Source organism: Oncorhynchus mykiss, chromosome 30 (assembly GCF_013265735.2).
Source record: "Oncorhynchus mykiss isolate Arlee chromosome 30, USDA_OmykA_1.1, whole genome shotgun sequence".
Classification (NCBI taxonomy): Eukaryota; Metazoa; Chordata; class Actinopteri; order Salmoniformes; family Salmonidae; genus Oncorhynchus; species Oncorhynchus mykiss.
In genome coordinates this window covers 27,932,210-27,948,558 of record NC_050570.1, presented here as the reverse complement: position 1 = coordinate 27,948,558, position 16,349 = coordinate 27,932,210, and the positions used below count along the sequence as shown (strand labels likewise).

At 42.9% G+C, this 16,349-nt stretch overlaps 1 protein-coding gene across 3 annotated transcripts in view; it reads left to right on the top strand.

Annotated features, from left to right (window-relative positions):
* Window positions 1-450: 450 nt before the first annotated feature.
* LOC110521657 (protein furry homolog-like) overlaps window positions 451-16,349 on the top strand; it is a 90,975-nt gene continuing 75,076 nt past the window's right edge. The window contains exons 1-2 of one of the 3 annotated variants that reach the window (XM_036968607.1): window positions 451-546; window positions 12,701-12,773. The gene's annotated coding sequence lies outside the window, so the exon portion shown is untranslated. Of the gene's footprint in view, window positions 547-989; window positions 1,179-12,700; window positions 12,774-16,349 lie in introns of those variants that run through there. The other 2 variants (XM_021599381.2, XM_021599383.2) reach the window with 2 other exon arrangements.

Sequence of the window (16,349 nt, the reverse complement as noted above, 5' to 3'; positions counted from 1 at the left end):
CTTGATGCAGATATTGTAACGACCCTGGGGCTTATAAACCCAGGGTCGTTACAATATCAAACCATAGCCAGTTAGCCACATGCCTAAATACTCATGCGCCCTCTGATATCCAGCGTTTACGCAAGGTATGCCGCGTTCAGAACAACTGGGAACTCGTGTACGACTTCAGTGCGTTCAAGACCACTTGGAACTTGGAGAAAAACAGGGAACCTGCTGTTGTACACCACCACCAGAGGGCATCACGTGTACAGAAGCACACCTTGTCCAAAAGCATCAAAGCGTCCGGGGAGCAGGGGGATAGAGAGCAGCCTTGTGGCTAATGCCGCGTTCACGTTCTAAGTCGGAGCTAGGAAACTCAGAAATGTCCAACTTGCTAAGTGATTGACTGCAGCATGTGTACAGCTCAGCTACAACCAGTTAGCAAGTAGAACATTTCTGAGTTTCCGAGTTCCGACTAGCACTTGAAATTTTACACTGCGGTAGCGTCAGTTTGAAAGCCCCTTTTACCACTCATTCTCAGGGACACCATCCAGTCAATGCAGAGACGTAAGTTTGCCAGAGGCAGAAAAAATGAAATAATTGATACAATAGGTTTATACTAATCTTAAAATGCATGACAAACGGCAAAATCGTTAATCAATGCCCGAATATGTCAAAGAGGACAATGTAGTGTAATTGCAGACCACAATTCGGGGTGTTTCTTGATGTGGGCGTTCCTTGATATCATAGATGATTTGTTAAAGTTGTAGGTTGGGATAACGAGGACAATTCACGTGGCAGGTTAGGAGGATAAAGATTAAGGTTAGGAAAAGGGTTAGTCTTAGTTATAATGTTACATTTGTCAACAATTGTTGTGCCCGAAGCGAAATTAACGACCACGGTTCAATAGCGAGCAACAATGGGAGTAACTTGACGTTAAGAAACGCCCTTAACTGTGATCGGCAATTACACCCTTCTCAAAGAGGAGGGTAGTTGTCATTGGACGAGTTTTAGGTCTTTGAAAAAAATGAACGTTCTAAAAAAAGAATGAAAGGAAATGGGAGGTGGGGACACAGACAAATGTTGAAATATAATTTCTGCGAGGCCTGTGAAGCTTCACTGTTGGAAAAAGCTAAACTAGTTTAGCATGCCAAAGGAGTTGGATTGCTAGGAAACAAGCTAAGCGCACTTTGAAAGAGGTAAGCTCGGCCGAGATTTGAAATACTCGGTCCCACCACAGATAGCTAGCTAGGCAGTTCAAGTTAGCAAGCTAATTTATGAGTAGCTAACGTTTCGTATAAATGGATTAGTTAACGAATTGCTTCGATAACAACTAGCAGCCGTTAACTAACCGTTTGTCTGCCATAGGTTGCAGTTAGTTAGCTGGCTAAAGCGCACCCACATTGCTAGTTAGCTCACGTTAGCCCGGTTAACTAGCTAACATTAGCTATAAGCTATTTATTTTCTAGGTAAGTTAGCAACATAGGCACAGATAGAACAATGAGCTATGAGGGTTAGTTATACAAATCTTTGCATAACCTTAGTTAGCTATGTTGTCAGGATTTTGGCAAGCACCAGAAATACTTGAATGAGTATGCTACAGTTGTCAGCAAGCTAGTTATGGTGTCAGAAACAAATTCCACGCTAGCTAACATTAACCAACCAGGCTAACCGTTAGCTACGATGCAATATAGAAGACACAGCACAATGATAATGTTGGTACAGTAGCAAGTTCGCTGTTAGTTCATTATGTAACGTTAGTTATAGCGAACTATAACCCCCTGTTTCTTTTGTTTTGCCTCTGTCCATCCGTTGATTTACGTCCCGTAAATTGTTCCTGACACAATGTATTGGCAATTTGACTGGCAAGGATACGTAGTAAGTTACTAGCTAGGATACCACTAATGTTTAAGGATAATCAGCAAATATCCATATACACTTGTTATTACACAACTCAATCTTACTTCGGAAACGCCTTTACTTTGTCATGCCAATATACCCCAAAATTGTATTCAATGCTAGTTGTGTATGCCTAGGCCTGTAGCCCAACAACAAGGAATATCTTTCTCTCCCCCAAAGATTAAATTCTCTATCAATATCATTGCTGGGTGTTTTTTTCACTCTACCTTGATGTATATTCTGTAGGTGCTAGATATAAAGTTAACCTCCAATCAGAACTGTAATAACTAACATTCTGTAATTGCTACTGGGCACTCTTTCTTCCAAGTGTGTAATTACAGCAACAGCCAAGTTGTCCTGTTTAGCAGCTGTTTTTGTCCCCCTCTTAAATTGGACCACATCCAGGCTGGCATGGGAACCAAACATCAGTGTCTGTGAAAACGTTTGGCAGTGTACACACTGCACAGTAAAGATCAATCATAATAGGGTCGGTCGCCTGTCTGTCTTCTGGTGTGTTTGTACTGGGAAATAGTTGTGTGTTTCATGTCTAACATTCTTAGAACTTTATCTGCTCTGTTGAGTGCAACAGACAGACAATGGGGAGTTTGTTCTTGTTTTCTGGAGGCAAGCATTGAAATGAGAACACAGACACACAGAGGAATCTGGTCACTTTGCAATGAGCCTGGAGGTGGAGAGGGCTGAACTATTTCAGACGTGGCCTGTGGACCCCGAGGCCTTTACAATGCACTTCTCATCTGGAGAAAAGTTTGTCTGTGTCACTCCCACATGGGTGTTGTACATGCTCTGAATAATCAGTAACCACTTAATTCAAGGACTGGTGCTCTTTCATTGTTGAATAACAGGCCACATCTTACATAACGTACAATGCTGATGCATCATAATGGGTTAGAATTTATTATTTTGATTAAAAAAACATCACTAGATTGTCATCGTCAGGACAGGAGGCTGTTAGTTTGTTAGGACTAGTAGCAGTCTGGTTTGTTGTGGTGACTTCAAGGTGAGTGTAAGGTACAGTGAGGTCCCTGTCTGTCCCATCCCATACGTGTCTCTCGCTGTGTGGTTGACTTATCCTCCCGGCTCCACCCTGCAAGGATAAGCATCTGATGGCAGTACAGGTGTGATTGCACTGTACACAGACACACACACTAGGTCTATGTGCATAGAAACAGCAGGGAATACCTCTAGATTGCAGAGGGGCATCTATTATTCGGAGCATAATTCCAGGGAATGTGTGATTTTGGTTTAATCTGGTAAGACATTAATGGCATTGAGTGTAGGGATGAAAGGCCAGGCTCACTAAGAATGGCCCTGACAAAGCATCCCTGGCTCCCCTTTGCAAGGAGTTAACTTTGCAGCTTGTCCTCATTTATTTGTGCTGTTATCAAAATAGTTTCTATCATACACCAAACATGTGACCATCATGACACGTTTGAAGAAACACTTTCCTCTGAAATGTCTCTGAGGTTGTGCAGGTATTCATGGTCTGAAAACAGAAGTACTGTGTTCTCTTTTCATACCAGCATTATGTCATGTCTGTATAATTCCGATGAATACGACTTGATTGTTGCTAAGGATTTGCCCACGCATCAGGTACATGGAATGAACAATGTTAATACCTTGGTACAATTGAGCAAGGTCTCTCAAATTTCAAGGTGGCATGATGTTTTTGAAGACCACTAAGAGCTGGCCTCTGGTTGAATGGTTCTCCAACAACAAGGAATATCATTCTCTCCCCCAAAGATTGCATTCTCTATCAATATCATTGCTGGGTGTTTTTTCGCTCTACCTTGATGTATATTCTGTAGGTGCTAGATATAAAGAACTGGTCTCTGGTTGAATGGTTCTCCTGTCAGGCCATGGGCTTGTCTCCTCTCAGGATGAGCCAGAGGGCCATGGATCACTTATCACTGGAGTGTGGTGGTTAGATTTACAGGAGCCAAATAATAACTGTGCAGTAAAGAGCATTTCTCTTCTTATTGAGCCCGGTGTCGCACTGTTTCTCCTGTCCCATCAGACTGACACTGTTGTCCTTCCCCTCTCTTACTGCTTTGTCCCTGTACTGACCAACTGACTGACACTTTTTGCGCCTCTGCCATCTGGTAAACAAATATGATGCTTTCCATTATTTACATACAGGGAGCTCATGGCTGCACATATCTTGCCTTGCTTCTAGACTCTCTGTAACACCTGTATCCGACTGACCTATGACGTCTCAACAGTTCACCTACTGCCTTATCAAGAGAACTTAAAGAGAACCTGGATTTAGAGTGAACTACATCCGTCTGTATTCTTATTACCAGTTGAATTACAGCCTGTATTTGCTTGCCTGGTGACTGTGATGCTGGATCTACTGCCAAATGAGCTACTAAACCTAACTGAAAAGGTTGGAGGCATGACTGTGTTTGCTTGGAGCTAAATAATTAATCTGAACTGCTGCAGTGGGTATCCACCGGCAATAATGAAGAGCATGTTAAACTGAAAGGTCATGCAAGTTACTGTTTAAATAGTTGGTCTTCATCCGACAAGCCCCCCCTCCCCCTCGAGTCATAGGATCTCTCTGATTTTAGGATCACTTTCTCTTTGGATTCTAAGGCTGTGTTCTGTAATACACAGAAATGTGGGGTAAATTCAGCTAGAAATAGCCTATAATTGGACCTTGCCGAGGCAGATTATTTTTGGGTCGGGAGAACTGGTTTGGAGCAGGATAATTAATGTTTGGGACTGACTTCACCAAATAAACCACCCTTTCCTTGGCCCAAGGAAAGCCAACTCTCTACCTCTCACACCTCATACAGTGTGCTTGTGTTTGGATTGGAACTTTCAGGGATGTGTACTAGGCTTAACATACCTGTATTTTTAGAAAGCACACTAGTTATGTGGAAGAGCATTTAAAACACGCAAATAAGGGGTCCTGTTTGGGTGGTAGAATGAACGCCTTCTCTGTCAGAAGCTAGTGATGTTTCCGATTCATAGGAAGGTAGTGATTATGCCAGGGCAAAGCCTGTCATTTTAGTCCTGGTGAACCAGATGTACTTAGTTCTTCTGTCTTTTTGCATTACCATTACAGAAATGGGTGTGGCTCCATGTGTAAAGCACAACACATGCCTGTGTTTCGTACCTGGATGATTGGGGTGTAATAATAGTGAGACCTCACCCCAGTCATAACTGCACCAGTGAGATCAAGATAATACAGTATATTCTCACTTGTAGATGAGATCAGCATCCTGTCTGACCTAGAAAACCCTGGGGGATTTCAGTTTCACTTAACCATTCATCAGGTTGGTGCTGCATACTGTGGTGCCCTTTGTTGTCCAGGCTTCTTACTCTCACCCCACGACAGTCTATTTCAGCACGTCTGTCACAACCGGTCATAGTGTGTAGGTAGGCCTAGTTACGTAAATGTCAATGTTATTATTTACAAGCTGCAAAATGCGTGAGTGCAACTCTGTACTTCTGCTGCTTGTCATGGGTCTATATAGAGATGGCAGGGGTTCCGTTAGCTGCCTTTTGGGCCCCAAATAAATGCATAACTGATTAAATTGGCGCTGATCAATTGTCCGGGAGAAGGAAAAAAAGAATCCCTTCATTGATTGAAATAGCCTACCAGTCGATTTATGTCGTGAGCTGCTAATATAGCTCAAATAGCTGTTTTAATGAAGCTGGACTGAAACGTGATTTGATAAGCACAATCATTGCGCAACAATACATTTAAAAGAAAGATACTTTTATTTCTCAACTGGTAATTGAAGCGCGCTTCCAACTAGGCAGGCTTCAGCGCGTCACACGCCACTTTGCAATGAGCTGGAGGCAGCATGGATTTAAAAACATTTACGTACTTGTTTGAAGCTTGAACGCTTTACTACATACTGGGGCATGTCTTACCTTGCTTCAAAGTAGTCTAGCAAAAATTAAACCAAGCGGGCAGGCAATTATTTTATAAAGACTTCCATGTGCCATTGAAACCAGTAGCCTTTGTCTCTCATATGCTCTATTTATTTTCAAATCAACTTTCATTTTCCAGTAGCCAAAGGCACAATCCTAGTCATATTAGCAACCCATGCTAGTTGTTGCATATTTTAAATCTCCTCTCTTTCTAAATTTCTAATGGGATATTTATCTGTCACATGAAACCGCTCACAATGGCGTTTTACGCTAGTTTCATTACACCGAACCCAAACCGGCTGCGCGCGTGCGCCATCGTTCAGACATTTATCCCCCCCCCCCCCACACACACCAAACGCGATCACGACACGCAGGTTAAAATATCAAAACAAACTCTGAACCAAATTACATTAATTTCGAAAATCATGAAACATGTATGGCAATTTAGCTAGTTAGCTTGCACTTGCTAGCTAACGTTAATTTGTCCTATTTAGCTAGCTTGCTGTTGCTAGCTAATTTGTCCTGGGATATAAACATTGAGTTGTTATTTTACCTGAAATGCACAATAACCTCTACTCCGACAGACAACGGCCAACCGAATCGTTTCTAGTCATCTCTCCTCCTTCCAGGCTTTTTCATCGTTCAATTTATATGGTGATCCATCTAAACTTTCATTGTATTACCACAACTACCGGCAAAACAGTTCGTCTTTCAGTCACGTGGGTACCTGTTTCTATAAACCAATGAGGAGATGGGAGAGGCAGGACTTTCAGATTTATCGTCCCACAGCTGTCCCAGAGTCTGGAATAGGCTAGTTCTTTCTCGCGCAGAACGACACGCTGACCAATGGAGAAGGCAAACATTTCTACTATGGGTCATAGTAGATTGACATGCAGTGCATTCGTAAAGTATTCAGACCCCTTGACTTTGTCCACATTTTGTTATGTTACGTTACAGCCTTATTCTAAAATGGATGAAATAGATTATTTTCTTTATCAATCTTCACACTACCCCAACTTGAGATGCATTTTAAGGCAATGGATGAGAAAGTTAACTGATCATTTCCAAACGTTTAGGTCAGTTGTATGCTGCTGCTTTGCGATCTATTAACGCAGAGGTTGCATTTAAATGGGCTACTTTTTACTGATGCATTTGGCAATATTCAATTCATAGGCACAAAACATATAAACCAAAGCATTCACTGTGAAAGTTGATAGTCTACATGCAGTCCATTCATATATAAACTCAGCAGAAAAAGAAACGTCAGCTGTGTTTATTTTCAGCAAACTTAACGTGTGTAAATATTTGTATGAACACAAGATTCAACAACTGAGACATAAACTGAACAAGTTCCACAGACATGTGACTAACATAAATGGAATAATGTGTCCCTGAACAAAGGGGGTCAAAATCAAAAGTAACAGTCAGTATCTGTTGTGGCCACCAGCTGCATTAAGGACTGCAGTGCTCCTCATGGACTGCACCAGATTTAGCCAGTTCTTGCTGTAAGATGTTACCCCACTCTTCCACCAAGGTACCTGCAAGTTACCGGACATTTCTGGGGGGAATGGCCCTAGCCCCTCACCCCCGATCCAACAGGTCTCAGACGTGGTCAATGGGATTGAGATCCGGACTCTTCGCTGCCTATGACAGAACACTGACATTCCTGTCATGCAGGAAATCACGCACAGAACGAGCAGTATGGCTGGTGGCATTGTCATGCTGGAGGGTCATGTCAGGATGAGCCTGCAGGAAGAGTACCACATGAGGGAGGATGATGTCTTCCCTGTAACGCACAGCATTGAGATTGCCTGCCATGACAACAAGCTCAGTCCGATGATGCTGTGACGCACTGCCCTAGACCATGACAGACCCTCCTCCTCCAAATCGATCCTGCTCCAGAGTACAGGCCTCGGTGTAACGCTCATTCCTTTGACAATAAACACGACTCCGACCATCACCCCTGGTGAGACAAAACCGCAACTCGTCAGTGAACACTTTTTTTTTTTTTTTTTACCAGTCCTGTCTGGTCCAGCAACGGTGGGTTTGTGCCCACAGGCAACGTTGTTGCTGGTGATGTCTGGTGAGGACCTGCCTTACAACAGGCCTACAAGCCCTTAGTCCAACCTCTGTCTTTTGTGGACAGTCTGAACACTGATGGAGGGATTGTGTGTTCCTGGTGTAACTCGGGCAGTTGTTGTTGCCATTCTGTACCTGTCCCGCAGGTGTGATGCACCGATCCTGTGCCGGTGTTGTTGCACGTGGTCTGCCAATGCAAGGACGATCAGCTGTCCGTCCTGTCTCCCTGTAGCGCTGTCTTAGGTGTCTCACAGTACGGACATAGCAATTTATTGCCCTGGCCACATCTGCAGTCTTCATGCCACCTCGTAGCATGTCTAAGGAACGTTCACACAGATGAGCAGGGACCTTGGGCATCTTTCTTTTGGTGTTTTTTCAGTCAGTAGAAAGGCCTCTTTTTAGTGTCCTAACTATGATATTAATTGCCTACCGTCTGTACGCTGTTAGTGTCTTAACGACCATTCCACAGGTGCATGTTCATTAATTGTTTATGGTTCATTAAACAAGCATGGTAAACAGTGTTTAAACCCTTTACAATGATGATCTGTGAAGTTATTTGGATTTTTACGAATTATCTTTGAAAGACAGGGTCCTGAAAAAGAGACGTTTTATTTTTTTTACTGGGTTTAGTTTATGCTTGAGTCGATACATTTTTCTTGCGCACACCTGTCAATTTTTTTTTCTTTCCTGGATGGAAATGTTACACTCCTGTCATGTAAAAATTACTGGCATGGCAGACTCGGACGGGACAAAAATGATGCTTTGTGCTCATGCACATAATTATATTACCCGACTTTTGTTTGTGAATGCAATTTCCGAAATGGAACGGTTTATTTATTGTTTAAGCTATTTATTCTTTTTTTATTTAATACATTTTTTTTTGCCCCCTTTTCTCCCCAATTTCGTGGTGTCCAATTGTTAGCATCTAGTCTCATCACTACAAATCCCGTACGGGCTCAGGAGAGACGAAGGTCGAAAGCCATGCGTCCTCCGAAACCCAACCAAGCCGCACTGCCTCTTAACACAGCGCGCATCCAACCAATGTGTCGGAGGAAACACCGTGCACCTGGCGACCTGGTTAGCGTGCACTGCTCTCGGCCCGCCACAAGAGTTGCTAATGCACAATGAGACAAGGATATCCCTACCGGCCTAACCCGGACGACGCTAGGCCAATTGTGCGTCGCCTCATGGACATCCCGGTCGCGGCCGGCTGCGACAGAGCCTAGGCTCGAACCCAGAGTCTCTGGTGGCACAGCCTCTGGTGGCACAGCTATTTATTCAAGACTCACTTTACTTTATTTTAAAACTAAAATGCTTGATTTGCATTTAAAATCATGAATGACGCATATGCTGCGTGATGACATGAACAAATGATTTGATTGATACAGTGGCTTATAGAAGTTGAATATAGGCCTAAGTAAGCACCAATATGACATTTTTGGCTGGTACTGATATCAGATTTTTTTTTCCCCTTGCCAAAAAAACAATACTGATAACCAATTATTACATTTTTTTTAGCTTCCTTTTAAGTGTTCTAGTACAGTTAAATAGTTAGTTGCACACACAAATGGATGCAGCGGTCTAAGGCACTGCATCTCAGTGCAAGAGGCATCACTACAGTCCCTGGTTCGAATCTAGGCTGTATCACATCAAGCTGTTATTCGGGAGTCCCATAGGGCGGCGCACAATTGGCCCAGCGTCGTCCGGGGTAGGCCGTCATTGTAAATAAGAATTTGTTCTTAACTGATTTGCCAAGGTAAATAAAGATTACACACCACACTGTCCAAAAAGTTATTTTGTTGGCATTTACGTATGTCCCCATTACCAGTAAAACATAATCAAAACCAATTTCTTTCACTTACTTGCTATGCTGTTTTGTTGTTCTGTCGTTTCATTCTCAACCAGGATTTCTATGGAACGCCGTTTTGGTCTTTGCGTGTCAAATAAGCTTGTTGACCAATCAGGACCTGAATTTGACTGCACGTCACATAATTTAACGTGTTCATACTTGTTTTTTCTCGTAGTTATTACACATTGATTACACTATCACTCGTATTTCATGTCACAACGATTCATCGATACGTATGCTATGATGCTGGTCAAGTTGTCTCGCGCAACAGTGCTGGTCATAATTTTTAAATATTTTTTAAAGCTAGCTAGCTCATGGATGCAAACAATGTTCTTCCCCAAAAGCATAGCAAAATGACATATGTTTCAGTAGCTATAGCTAGCTAGTTAATTATATAGCTAGGTGTCATCTAAAATTACCCTAATGTAGAAGACAGTTCTTATTTGATTAATGGTGGTTGGACCCATCTATGTGAAGCTCACCACAATAAGGATTAGCCACAATAGTGGACTTTGCAGTTAGCCTTCAAAATAAAAGTATGGCTTAATTCTACAATTTGTATGAATTTGCATCAAATTCAAAGAGATACTTTTATTTTGAAGGCAAACTCCAAATTCCGCTATTGTACCTAATCCTTATTGTGGCTAGCTTCACAACACAACCCGTTCCGGTCGAGCCTCACTAGCCAGATGAAGCTAGCTGGCTGCTTGTAACGTTAGCTTTGGGCAACAGGGTTAAGTAGCTGGCTAGCTATTTATTTGAACTGAAGTTCAATTACAATAGGTGAACAAGTGGCAACCTAGCTAATACTTACTCAAGGATTCCTAAAATATTGCTAAGAATAATGAAAATGACTGCAGTTTCTACTGGTCATTGTTTTCAGACTGGTTGTAATTGGTGCTAGCTAGGTACCCCAGAAGTTGTGGTCAAACAAATTATGCTTTATTACTAACAGGGTATTGTAAACACATCATTCGTGGCCTGTGTTTGCTTGTTTGCAGACCGTTTTTTGTACAGCTTTGACTGTGTTACTGTATCTTTTTTGACACGCAAAGACTCAAATGGTGTTCCATAGTATCTATGTCGTGAAGCTAATAGCAGTGACGCTATTACTGTGTAACTCCGGTAGGGCAACATCTGACAAATGGCACACTTGGTAGTGTATGCCAGTGCTCGACCAGTCGGCGAAAGCCAACATCACCCACGACAGAGAACGGTTGATTGTCAAGGGCAATGAATTCCATTATCTTGGCTTTAATGGATTTCGCCTTTGCGTTTTCTTGCTGAAATTTTCTTACTCTTTCCACATCCCAGACGTTGTGGGCTAGGTTAGGAATGCTGTGTTGTGCAAGATTTTATGTGGTGTCATTACATCATGTTATATAGGTATGCACGTCAGCTTTGACATCGCTTCTGCACATCGGCGTTAAACTAGACATCTACCGATGTTGGCATTTTTAGTTAATATCAGCCGATTCCGATATGTTCACTTTTTTTAAATGTGTATATATATTTTTTATATTGTGCATTCCAAATTAAGACTATGTAGGATGTGCTCTTAGGCCTACAGATTGATGGTGGTTATAAAGAGTGCTGTACTAAGCCTACTAATGATGACATATCATGAGAAAGAAAAAGGAGCATCATTATAAAAATTATTTTTCTGACCATTTGGAACAAAGCCTTTTATTACAGAAGAAAATATTTTAAAAACAGCCGAATTTGTGAAACTGTTTACTTCACATGTTACGTGAGGTTTGTTGCTGACAGAATCAGTAGGCTATTAAACAACCGGCAACAGAAGCAGGATCTCTCTTACTTCTGTAGATTACTTCTGATTTTACAAAGCCAGGCGCATCTAACAGTTAGGCTATTGATTATAAACCCAATTTTTAAGTTTGGGTTTCCTCTCCTCACTTTTCTTAGACAAGGCAAGGGCTGCCTTCTCATATCCCAGCTCTGCTGCTGCTTCCGGGGCATTGTTCTAAAAACCGATAGGCCGGGTAACTTTGCTATTGTGCACATAGCATCATGGTCTAGGAAAAGGCACCAATTCAAAAGCACACTGATCCAATGAGGGAGAAAGCGCATTTGTTATAAAATAATATTTTGTATTAGTGTCGCACCATTGTTCTTATGTAATATAACCATATTCAATTTCAGTAGCACCTGTCTCAGAAGCACCATCCCCACGGCCTCCACAATGGTTCAGTCCACTCAGCGCGAATCACACCGGTATCTTGTACACCAAGAGTTTTTTTTTTTTTTTTTTGTAAAGTCAACCTTACATGAGAGGTTCATCTTTAATTTTATATATACTTTTCTTACAAAAAGTGGGGCAGTATATGTTAGAAATATCTAAACTTGGATTTTGGAGGGCATAATAGGTGCATTTACCCTAATCCGTTACTCCCCAACCCAGTGAGGTAAAAAGGGCCTTTATGGTCTTATTCTCTGCTCCACTTGTTCTGTCTGTGGTCTGGTAACACACCTTTCCGGTGTTGCGGTCTGAGCTGTAACAGGAAGTTCATCTATTATTCACAGGTCTGTCAGTGTGTGTGCGAAGCATTTTTGTCTGTGCGTTTTGGAGTAAGATGCCTCATTCCACTGTGAGTGTGTGTGTGAATGAGTTTGTTTTGCTACCTTTTTAAATACTGATGTGCTGTGAAGTTAGAGGTCTTCTGACAGTACCATTGAATGTCTGATCAATGGAAAAAGGATGCACCTGAGCTCAATTTCGAGTCTCATAGCAAAGGGTCTGAATACTTATTTAAATAGGGTATTTCTGTTTTGTATTAATACATTTGCAACAATTTCTAAACCGGTTTTCACTTTGTCGTTATGGGGTATAGATTGTTAAGTTTTCCTCAATGTGGAAAAAGTCTAGGGGTCTGAATACTTTCCGAATGCACTGTATAGGAGGTTGTTACAGGATGCATCTCTGTGGGTGATTGACTGGTGTGGTAACTAATTGAATGATTTGTTTCACAGTCTTGTGCACTGACATCGTTGGGACCTCTCCTTCCTGACTGCCCCAATACAGCCACTGCTCTATGGCCTTAAGGTACGTAACATTACACAGGTTTAGCAGGAGCTGTTTGCACTGTGATTTTCTTACATGGCTGTTACATGAGCTCAGAGCTAAGCAGTGTGGGAACTGGGAAAGATTATTATGGCTGAAATAATAATGGTAGTTATTTGTTTAAATATTCCTTTAATTCTCTGGGCTTTAAACACTATATTAGGAAGTGGCATAGATGTTTTGGGCACTTTGACAAGTGCCTGGCTGCCAAACAATCTCACTGGCAGGGGTTTTGACTCTAGGCTGTGAACTAGGTGTTGTCTGTCAGCTGTGTGACATGAGAAATGTCACCTCAGTCTGACACTGATACACTCTACCACCATTAGACAGAACACACGAAGAAAGAGTTCTGTTCTTTGTATCATTTCCTTTGTGTCGTATGAGTCTCTTTCTTGATAGATCAGTGAAATTTGTTGACGGGTTCCTTTCGGGCTAAGTGTGTACTGCCGTGCTTGTCTGATAGCATGGAAACGCCAAGGTATGCAAGGGCATGTCTCTGCAGGACATAGAGGAGCACGTTGGTTCCTGCAACATATCAATAGAATAAGTTTGACCTTTTAGATTGCACTCTTTTATTGGTTCTTGAGCAAGCAGTAATGTAGCAGAGCTGGAAGGGAGCTGTTAGGTTATGTTCACTTTAATCTACCAGTTTTATAGTGCTGTGCAACACTCTGGCCTCTAGCTGGTAATTTGAAGCCCTCTTGTTAGTTCTGAGTGGTGATTGGCCAAGACCGAAACGTGTGTGATTGTGACCCAGGGGCTGGTTAAGTGACATTCTCACGTTCCCCAGCAATGACAACCATGTTGCCTGTGGGCAGGCCTAACAACTACCTCAAAGAGAGGCAACATGGCGACTGCCTGGTTTCAAAGACCCCCCCCCGTGTTCAGGTCTATGAAAGATCTGGATATTTGGAGGCAATGATGGATGAAGCGAAGCTCCATCCTTTCAGACCTGTGAAACATTGAAGGGGGTATGTGAGAGCCAGGTGAAGGGGCAAGGCCAGAGGCATTGGAGAAGTGTTGCAGTAGCAGGAGGTGATTCACTGCTGAGACAGGCATCAAAGGTGTGTCATGTCAGACTGTGTTTTCTGACTGCGCAAAGCTCCTTTTATCAACTCCTGTAGTTTTTGTCCAGACCACGGGAGGGCGTACAGCAACTGTCCTTACCCAACCTACTCCAGCTGTTGTTTGGGATCAGGTCAAGTGGACTAGCTGGCTGGGTTTCTGTCACGTGGAGGGAGCACAGCTCCGTTCTCACATAACAGGAGGGTCATCCTCAGGACTCCACTCAGTGAATGACCTTTTGTCTATCTGCGAGTGTAGCCAAGTGTTTGAGCGCTGTACAATCTGAGACGGCCCGGCCCCGGCAGTTTTCCTGTTTTTCTCAGGCGTGAAAGCAGGCCTGAGGCCTAAGTAGCGTCGGGGCGGAATCCAGGGAGGCGTAGGAACCCTTGCGCATTGTTCCCTGAGTTTCCTCGCTCACATTCCCCAGGGCTGACTGGGATCTGGGCCTCCTGCACTGGGCTATTGTTTTAACTTTGCAGCAGCACTGACCTGGCCTCTCCACACTGCAGCCACCTCCACTGGCCATTGTACTGCCCTGGTCCAGTGATGACGATCTCACTGATCACTTGGCTTTCTCACTCACTCTAGGACTAACTGGCTTCTTTCTCTCTTCCAATCCTCTACTCAGCTCAGTCGGTCTCTTTCGTGCAATCTTTCAACTATTCATCTGTTATTTTTATCTGTTTTCTGTCAGATTCATTTTGTTTTTTTACATACACTGTGTACACAATTAGGAGCACTGATATTTCCATGACATAGACTGACTAGGTGAATTCAGGTGAAAGCTATGATCCTTATTGTTGTCACTTGTTAAATCCACTTCCATCCGTGTAGATGGACAGGAGGAGACGGATTAGAGGTATTTTTAAACCTTGAGACATGGCTTGTGTATCTGTGCCATTGACGGTGAATAGGCAAGACAAAAGATTTAAGTGCCTCTGAACGGGGTATGGTAGTAGCTGCCAGGCACACCGGTTTGTGTCAAGAACTGCAACGCTGCGTTTCACGCTCAACAGTTTCCCGTCTGTATCAAGAATGGTCCACCACCCTAAGGCCATCCATCCAATTTGACACAACTGTGGGAAGCATTGGAGTCAGCATCCCTGTGGAACGCTTTCGATGCCTTGTAGAGTCCATGCCCTGACGAATTGAGGCTGTTCTGAGGGCAAATGGGGTGCAACTAAACATTAGGAAGTTGTTCCTAATGTTTTGTCAACTGTGTATATCTGCATTGGAAAAACATCTAGATTAGAACCACAATGTACCAAAACAAAATTATCCCAATAATCCATGTCTCCCTCCGGCTCGGCTTTGGATGTAGGTTCATCTGCCAATGTTTTCTGTGAAGATTGGGAGTTCAATTATTATGTGAACTAATCACTTGGTTAGACTGAAATCAGTACTACTGTACATAACCCCTAGTCACACCAATGCAACATAGATATTGTGAAAGTCTAGGTCTGAAGAACTTGCAGCATCATCTTGGTGATTTCATCATGTTTCTACTCCCTGAGCAAAGGACCCTCTTCTTAAAGGGAATAGACAAGCCTTGAGAGTGAGCTCAGCGCAAAAGCTCCTTCATCAGCTCCTCTGCTCAATGCTTTTTGTGCTGGCAGTGCAGTCTACTGACTGGCCTCTGGAGGGCAGGGCTGCTGTAATGCTAGTTGCCTAAGACTTCCCAGGACACCACTACTGTCCTTTATTTGGCTTGTATCCATGCCACATTGCAGCTTTATTCTTACACAGCAAAACCCGTTATGTGGTTAGTACTGAATGTAACTGAAAAGTCAAATGTGAAGAACAAGACAAAGTGTTTTGGCTGACATTTCTGGATTCTTAAAAAAACAAACTGTGTGGGGTGTGGGTGATTTGACAGAAAGCAGCTTTAGCACTCACACGGGGGGTGTACGCTGGGGTGGTACTGAAACCATTACACCACCTCAACTTGTTCTCACGCTGCACCAAAGGATGTGAGCACTTCCTCTTTACTTCCTACTGTGCCAGAACTCTAACCCAAGGCTCTGTCCTGCTGAACACTAATACAGCTGACCTTAGTAAACCTGCATCAGTAGGCGCTGTACCTGTCTATTGCATCTGAATCCAATTGAGCACATCTGGGACATCATGTCTCGCTCCATCCACCAATGCCACGTTGCATCACAGACTGTCCAGGAGTTGGCGGATGCTTTAGTCCAGGTCTGGGAGGAGATCCCTCAGAAGCATGCCCAGGCGTTGTAGGGAGGTCATACAGGCACGTGGAGGCCACACACACTACTGAGCCTCATTTTGACTTGTTTTAAGGACATTACATCAAAGTTGGATCAGCCTGTAGTGGTGTTTTCCACTTTAATTTTGAGTGTGACTCCAAATCCTGACCTCCATGGGTTGATACATTTGATTTCCATTGATAGTTTGTGTGATTTTGTTGTCAGCACATTCAACTATGTAAAGAAAAAAAGTATTTAATAAGAATATTTCATTCATTCAGATCTA